Source organism: Eleutherodactylus coqui, chromosome 8 (assembly GCF_035609145.1).
Source record: "Eleutherodactylus coqui strain aEleCoq1 chromosome 8, aEleCoq1.hap1, whole genome shotgun sequence".
NCBI classification, from domain to species: domain Eukaryota; kingdom Metazoa; phylum Chordata; class Amphibia; order Anura; family Eleutherodactylidae; genus Eleutherodactylus; species Eleutherodactylus coqui.
Window position 1 is genome coordinate 133,670,004 of NC_089844.1, and position 8,842 is coordinate 133,678,845.

The window sequence follows — 8,842 nt, forward strand, 5'->3', positions numbered from 1 at the left end:
TCAGCCAAACCAAACAACCAATCAGGTTGCTGGAATTGCCGAGTTTAGGCAGAAGTGCGGAAGAAAAAGTTAATATGCCGACGGTGTAGAAGCCGGCTAGACGTTCCGGTCACGTGATACCTCTGTAACTGCGTGCTGTGTGGACGGCGTTGTTCTTACACCCTCTACTGCTCGCTATGTGTTACTGCATCAAACAATACAAACTAGTCTGTGTAATCCCGACAGGTTCTTATTTTTAGAGACCTGTCATTAAAGTGGTCTGCAGCAGTCTACTGGCATCTAATACTATGAACATTTGGCTAGACCCTATGGTTATAGACTCCATACTTCCAATGTGCAAAATGTGATTGTTTTCAGCAAGAGAAAACGAGTAGATACCTTTTAATGGCGAACAGAGAAACAATGTTTTTTTTTGTTAGCCATTAAAAGGTATCATTTCTACAAGATTACGTGGTTTCTCTTGCTGAGAACAATCACATTTTGCGCTACTGGCTAACACAGAACTAAACTTTTTTCTTTTTATCCGATGTGCAAGCCGCAGATACTCCTAAGGCCGCTCTCACGCATGCGCTTTTTACCGCGATTACTGTGGCGGTTTGAATGCCGCAGTAAAACGCTTCAATTTTTTTCAATAGGGCCTCGTAGACATGCGCTCGAAAACTGCGTTTTCTAACGCGGTGATTTTCAAGTGGCGTCTGCTCTATTTTGCAGAGCTTTCACACTTTTTAACGAACCTCATCATCCATCACAATGATGTGGTGCGTTAAAAACCACGGTCAGGCGCAGAAATCAGCATCCGAAAACAGTGGTAAAATGACAGCATTTTGACGACGCTAGTGTGAACGTGGCTTATGGGCTAACGTCTAGGTGCATTTGTTTAGCACTAGAGATGAGCGAGCGTACTCGGAAAAGCACTACTCGCTCGAGTAATTTGCTTTATCCGAGTATCGCTGTGCTCGTCCCTGAAGATTTGGGGAGCGCCGCGGAGCGGGGAGCTGCAGGGGAGAGCGGGGAGGAACGGAGGTAAGATCTTTCTCTCCCTCTCTCCCGCCCGCTCTCCCCTGCTCCCCGCTGCGACTCACCTGTCAGCCGCAGCGGCACCCGAATCTTCAGGGACGAGCACAGCGATACTCGGATAAAGCAAATTACTCGAGCGAGTAGTGCTTTCCCGAGTACGCTCGCTCATCTCTATTTAGCACGTATCACACGTGCGTGGTACGCAGTGAATGGAGGCAATGAAAGTCAATGGACTTCTATTCCTCCATGCAAACGAGCATGTGGACACAACGTTTACATATGGCAGAGAAATAAATCCCAGCATGCGCTCTCTCCCTCTATGTATGGTACAGAGCCCTGCTATAGGCTCCGTATCGAAACGCTGCCCCTACTCAGGCATTGCGAGAGGTTAGCGTTTCGAAACGCATCCCCGCTCTAAACAGAGCGGGAATTTAAAAGAAAAACAAACTCCCATTGCGCACTGCGGTGACGTCATATCCCTGGACATGCGCAGTGCATACCTGGCTCATACGCAGTCTGTGGCGGCAGAGCAAGAGGGCTCCGTATGTGTGTGGAAAAAGTTTTTCAAATGTGTATTCAAGGTCTGACGTTGGCCGAAAAGCATTCCTGGTTTTATTGAATGCTGACACTATTAATAAAGGCGAAAGTTTTAAATACCTCTGAAGGCGAACCTCTTTTTTGCTGAACCTTTTATAAGATACATACTCCTCTTATACAATCCACACAAAGGCATTCTTTCATTATTGGTGAATGCAGACAGCCGGGTCAGATCCCGCTGCACATGGAAGGGATTTTCTGCAGTGGATCTGCATGTAAAATCTGAGAGTCTTAGGCCGGGCTCACATGGCAATATGCGTTAAACCCTCTGGTGTGACTGGCCTTATTTGGCGATGGTGCCATCTGCCTTCGTTAGTACCTCTGGCGCAACTGGCCCTGTTTAGCTATGGTGCCCTCCACCCATGTCCGTGCCTCCAGTGAAACGAAGGGTGTGGCGAAACAAAGGGTGCCCCCCCCTGCCCACGGTCCGATTGGCCGTGTGTGGCGAAACTAAGGGTGGCTCTCATGCCCCGCGGTGCAATTATCCGTGTGTGGTGAAACTAAGGATGGCCCCGTAGTGCAATTGACCGTGTGTTGCGAAATTGAGGGCCGCTCCCCTGCCCTGTGGTGCAATTGGCCATGTGTGGCGAAATTGAGGGCGGCTCTCATGCCCCGCGGAGCGATTATCCGTGTGTCGTGAAATTAAGGGCGCCCCCCACCTGCCCTGCGGTGCGATTATCCGTGTGTGGAGAAATTACGGGTGCCCCCCCCCCCCCCTTCCTCACGGTGCAATGACCGTGTGTTGCAAAACTAAGGTTGGCTCCCATGCCCCACGGAGCGATTATCTGTGTGTCACAAAATTAAGGCCTGCCCGGCAGTGCGATTATCCGTGTGTGGCGAAATTACAGGTGGCCTCCCTTCCCCGCAGTGCGATTGACCGTGTGTAGCAGAACAGAGGGTGGCTCCCCTGCCCAGCAGTGCGATTGGCTGTGTGTGTCTACTATAAGGGAGGCCCCCCTGTCCTGTGGTGCGATTTGCCGTGTGTGGCAAAATAAAGGGTGCCCCCCCCCCCCTTGCCGCGCGGTGCGATTGGCCATGTGTGCCGAAATTAAGGATGCCCCCCCGGCCCACAGTGCAATTGGCATAATGAAGGGTGGATCCCCTGCCCGGCAGTGCGATTATCCGTGTGTGGCGATACGAAGGCTGCCCCCCTGCCCCTCCGTGTGATTGACCGTGTGTGGCGAAATGCAGGGTGGCTCCCCTGCCCCGCTGTGCAATTATACAACTATCTATGTGTGGCAAAACTAAGGGTGACCCCCTTTTCAGCGGTGTGATTGGCCGTGTGTGGCGAAATAAAGGGAGCCCCCCCCCCCCCCCGCTCCGCGATACGATTGGCCATGTGTGGCAAAATTGAGGGTGGCCCCCCTGGGCAAGCAGGCCGGGGGGAACCACCCTTAGTTTCGCCGCACACAACCAAATGCACCACGGGGCAGCGAGGCCACCCTTAGTTACACCCCACATGGCCAATCTGCACCGCAGGCCAGGGTGGGCCACTCTTAGTTTTGCCACCCATGGCCAATCGCATATTGTGGGGCAGGGGTGCCACCCTTAGTTTTCCACCCACGGCCAATCACACTGCAGGCTAGGGGGGGGGCACCCTTTGTTTTGTCACGTACGGCCAATGGCCCGCCGGGCAGGGGGAGCCACTCTTAGTTTTTCCACACACAGCCAATTGCAGCGCGGGGCAGGGGGGCCACCCTTGGTTCCACTACGCATGGCAAATAGCCCCACCGTGCAAGGGGGGGGTGTCACCCCTAGTTTCACCACGCATGGCCAGTCGGGGGGGGGGGGCACCATTCGTTTCACCATATGTGGCCAATCGAGTTTGTGGCGAAACTAATGAAGGCCCCTCTGCCTGGTAGGGTGATCGGTCGTGCGTGGTGAAACTAAGGGTGACCCCGCTGCCCAGCGGGGCGATTGGCAGTGTGTGGCGAAACGAGGGGTGCCCCACCCCAACCCGCCTGGAGGAGCGTGGCGAAGTGGGTAGGAAAACTACCCTTTGTTTTGCCACACGTGGGCAGGGAGGGTCAACATTAGTTTTGCCACACATGGCCAATCACACCTTGGGCAGGGGGCCACCCTTCATTTTTCCCCACACGGCTAATTGCACCGCAGGCAGGGGGGCACCTTTTTCCCCACACAGCGCCAATCGCGCCGGAGGCGAGGGTTTACCAAACAAGGCTAGTTGCGCTGGAGGCAGGGGACCTTTCGGCAAACACGGCCAGTCACGCCAGAGGTGGGGGGGGGGTGTCTTCCCTTAAACACGGACAGTCGCCCTGGAGGCACGGACAAAGGCGGGGAGCACTGTGGCTAAACAGGGCCAGTTGCATCAGAGGCATGGACATGGGCAGGGGACACCATAGCCAAACGGGGCCAGTCGCACCAGATGTTCTAACAAAGGCAGCAGGCACCATCACCAAACAGGGCCAGTGGCGCCAGAGGGTTATACGTATATGACCATGTGAGCCTGGTCTAAGAGTCTCTGATTTTACATACAGATCTACTGCATAAAATCCACTCCATATGCAGGTAGTCTTACGCACTAACAGTCAATATTGTATCAATGATGTGGTAGCTGGGATTGGGCTAAGGAAAATGTTAATGCAATTATAGGCCCATTTAAACACAATGATTCTTGCTCAAAAATTGCTCAAAGCTGTCTTTTTAGCGAGAATCAGTGGGTCTAACTGCACGAACATCGTGCAGTTTTCATGCACTAGTCGTTCATCGTTGTTTTTCAGCTAGCTGAAAGAGAACATTGAGCCTTATCAGTGCCACGCGCTTAGTTCTCAGCGGGATACCGCTGATATTATTGTTTCAGCTGGTATCCCACTTGGAAAACACTGCCGGAGTATGCAGAAGACAGCGCTCCAGCTGTGTTCTGTATACCCTGCTCGGAGAGCTCAGCTGTATACCAGCTAAGCGCTCTGTGAACACAGCAGTAGTATGCAGAAGACAGTGCTTTAGCTGTCTTCTGCATACCTCGCTCGGAGCGCTCAGCTGGATATCAGCTGAGCACTCCGAGAAGACAACAACTGTTGAATACAGTGTGAGCCTTCATTTACAGACCTATACAAAGTGAACGCTCAAAACTGTCACTCAAACTGCTGTTTGAGCAATCATCTTGCTGTGTAAATGCACACAACGATAATCGCTCAAAAGATGGCTTTTGAGCGAATTTTGAGCAAAAAAAATCGATGTGTCTAAATGGCCCTTAAGATTGTGGGTGTTTGTGTATTTTGTGGTAAAAGGACTTGGAAAAATTAATGTACTTTAACTGCTATTGACTCTCTGTTAGGAGCCAGAAAATTGAAGTATATTGTTTTTTTCTCTACTCACATTGTTGTATTTGGATACCAAGATAGCCCAACTTACATTCCACCACCACCCCCCTCCTGCTCTCTTGTAGATAAATTCTTCCTTCCTGAAGTCCTGAGAATGGAATACACAGGCTATACTGAAGTCTATGGGGGCATAAACCCCTAAATTAGGATGATAGGCTATAAGCGAGTGATAACTGTCAAAGCGAGGAAAATGTGGTACAAGGACATCGAAAAATTAATATACTTTAACTGCTATTGCCTCTCTGTTATCAGACAGAAAACTGAAGGATAATGTAGTCTTCTCTACTCACACAGTTGTAATTGGATACCAAGATAGCCCAACTTACATTCCAACCCCCTTTTCTGCTCTTCTCGTAGAAGGTATAGTAAATTCTTTCTCCAAGTGTTAACCAATAGTTATGAAACTGTGAATAAGCCAGTTCGAACTGTATAAAGTTATGTGAACATCTTTGTATAAGCACTCTGGTCTTGGGATATTAATCCACCAGTGTCTGTGTGCACATAGAATAAACACCATTTCCTGAGGAGATCTTGGGTGTCCTATCAAATGTCGTATTTCATCTGGGGGCTCGACCGGGATTCGATAGAGACAGCTTTTTGCCTATTGACTTCTCAGGGGCTGAGGACAGAGATATTTGAGCAGATTTGACCATCGTGGTGCCACTCAGCAGATTTCTCTGGGACAAGGGAAAACTCTTCTCAAATATATCTGTCCACCTCCCAGGGGGTAAAAGGAAACCCTGAGAAGGATCCCAGGAACTGGAAGGTGTACGGTGACGTTCGCTTGAGGGCAACTGCAAAAGGTAAGACACAGCATTCTTAGATAGTATATTCTGAGTTAGTATGGTGACGATGATATAGAGGCCATCGCAATTAAACGTCCTGCCCTGTATGGGCAGATGAGGGTCCTGGCCACGCCCTAGACAGACTTTAATAACTTGATGGGTATTCCAAGTGAGTAGATTTAGTCTTGAGTAATAACGATGATTGGAGGTGATCATAACACGGTTTGTAGATATTTGCTAACAAACTTCGCTAGATTTAAGTAAATAAGGTTTGTAGATGGATCTACCAAGGTTGGGAATGCTATTTCAAGTGTCACCTTTGAAATGTATGTTGCAGAATATCATTAAACGGTATTGTAAAGTTAGTGATGTAAAATTGGACAACAAAAGGTAGCCTTTTATCCATAAGGTGGTTAGGCTAACTTTGAAATTGAGGATGATGCAGATAGTATGTGCGCAAAGGGAGAAATAGTGCAAGCTGTTTAAGGTAGAAAACATGTACAGACAAAGAAAAAGCTTGATGGAAATTGTTTAGATGAGGTTTGGAAAAATGTGTTAGATGATAATGGAGGAATTTTGGCTGATAGACGATTGCTCAAATTTGTAGAGGCCTGGGGAAGAAAGTTTATGCAGGTGATGAAGAGTAAAAAAAAAATAAAAACTGAAGTTACAATATGGTGATTGTTATATGTGCTTTGTGTGAAAGACAAAGGATAGCCCTTCTTCACCATCTGAGGGCTCCGCACTGGACGGGTCATAGATGGTGCTTCCTCCCTATTGCCCCACCCCTAGATGGCCATGTTGTTAATGTGGCCAGTAGCAGTCTGCATACCTTGATACATGTCTAGTGTGCAGACCTGCCCCTTACCATCGCCCAGTCAGGCCACACACCCCTTGACCATTACAGTGCCAGTCATGGCCCAAACGCCATTTCAGAATCTGCTGTAACAATACCTTAGGCCACCGCCCAAGCGCCATCTTAGTCCCACAGCAGGCACAGGCTGGCTTTTCACCTCTCAACGATGTACCTTTTACCTGGCATCCCAATGCTTGCACTGGAAGTAGTGCACGCCACCAATGATGGGTGCCTTCTCTGAATTGCATAGGAATATTTAAAACTCCTCCATCCCTGCAGCGCTCACCCTGCCCCCCGCCCTCCACCCCCCAATTATCTGCCCTGCGGCCTGTGTTAGCACCCACCTCATGCCATTTTACCCGGTATTGTGCTTAAATTGCCCGAACATATAGTTGTTGCTGGAAAGATCTGGGGGATCTTTTCTGCTCCAAAGCGGGGGAGGGGAGATGGTGGGATCTCATTCATGCAGTTTGTGTCCCTCTACGACATGAAGCAAGTTCATGCAGAATCTGTGTCTGTCATATGTGATAAATAACCATCTTTTGTCCTGCGTGTTTTGATGTTACGTTATCTGTCTTAATATTGATGTTTGCTTTATGTATTAGTCTCAATATAGGAATAGATGTTATGTATAGGACAAGGAGAAAAAGAAATCAGTTAGTTCTGGAATAAGACAGTGAAAAAGGAATGTAGGCTACACTAGCATTGAATGGAGCTGCATTTACAAATGGCTTGGAGTAGTAGCTCTGTGTGGTATGGCTAAACTTACAAACGATTAAAGAATGCTTGATTCTTGCAAACTTTTGATAACAAATTTGCATTTCCACCTTCGCGCCCCCTTCCCCCTTTCAGCCTCACAGAACTTGTCAGATACTTTCAGCGAGAGAGGAATGTGTGATTGATCTTGCAATGTAAAATTCTGGCAGCGGTACTCGCTTGCGTGAATGGAAAAGAAACTTTTAATAAAGACAAACATGGATGTCTTACTTTAAGCTTATACAAATAGGAAGTTTAATGGTTTTGATGGAATGCATTTTGCACAATGGCACGGGACAAAGGACTCCCCCAAAAAAAAAAAATGAAAAAGATGGCCTGCAGCAATCCAGTAAAGACGACCTCATCCCCGTACAACGCCTGAAACAACCCACCTCCTTCATATGTACAGAAGGGTTGGCCGCAACACCTTCTGTACATATGACACTTTCTTCACCATCAGGCTGACAGAGGACGGTCATCTTATCTTTGCCTTTCAATGGGAAGACCCAAGAACTGGAGAAAAGTACTGTTTACCCCAAGGGCTCAAGAACTCACTTACACTCTTTGGAGAAGCTCTTGCTATTGACCTAAGAAAAATCTCACTCTCCCTTCCCAGCCTGGCAATGTATTGCTACAGAATGTGGATGATCTCCTCATAACTGAATCTACCTCTGAACGATGTCTGCAGAACACCAAGACAGTGCTTTGTCATATCTATGAAGCCAGATACAATGTCTCAAGGAACAAGTCACAGATCTGCCAAGCAACTGTTAAATACCTGGGATTTTATATCTCACAAGGGAAGGCACAACCAGGAGTTGAAAGAAAGTAGGCCATCTACAATAGCCCTGTAACAACCACCAGAAGAGAAAGTCAGAAAATTCCTTGGATCTGCCAAATTCTGCAGAATATATGGATACCTGGCTTTGGTGAAATGGCCTACTGCTGCGGAGTGGGTCAGACAATGGACCAGCCTTGGCTGCAGAGATTACACAAGAGCTAGCCAGCTGCCTCACAATCAGATGGAAACTGCACACTACCTACACACCTCAGAGCTCAGGAAAGATTGAACGCATGAACTGGACTTTAAAACTTGCCTTAGGGAAGCTCTGTCAGGAGACTCACCTAAAATGGCCACAAGTCCTACCCATAGCTCTTCTTAGAATCAGATCTGCCCCCACCAAAATAACTGGTTATTCCCCTCTTAAGATGATGTAGGGTAGGCCTAGCCAAGTAGTGTTGGGATTTAGAGCAGACAACAAAGTAGTGGGAGAGATGATAAATTACCAGCAGATACTTGCCCCGAGTAAAGCCATGACAACCATCGCCAAAAGAGCAGAAGAAAGGTTACCTACTTGTTTGAATATTGCGGTGCAAAAGTTACTTATGTCTGGATACTGCTATGTACTTCTTTTTTCTTCCAGGGGAAAAAGTCTGGGTGAAAGAGTGGCACCAGAGGTCTCGCAAACCTAGGTGGAAGGGTCCAT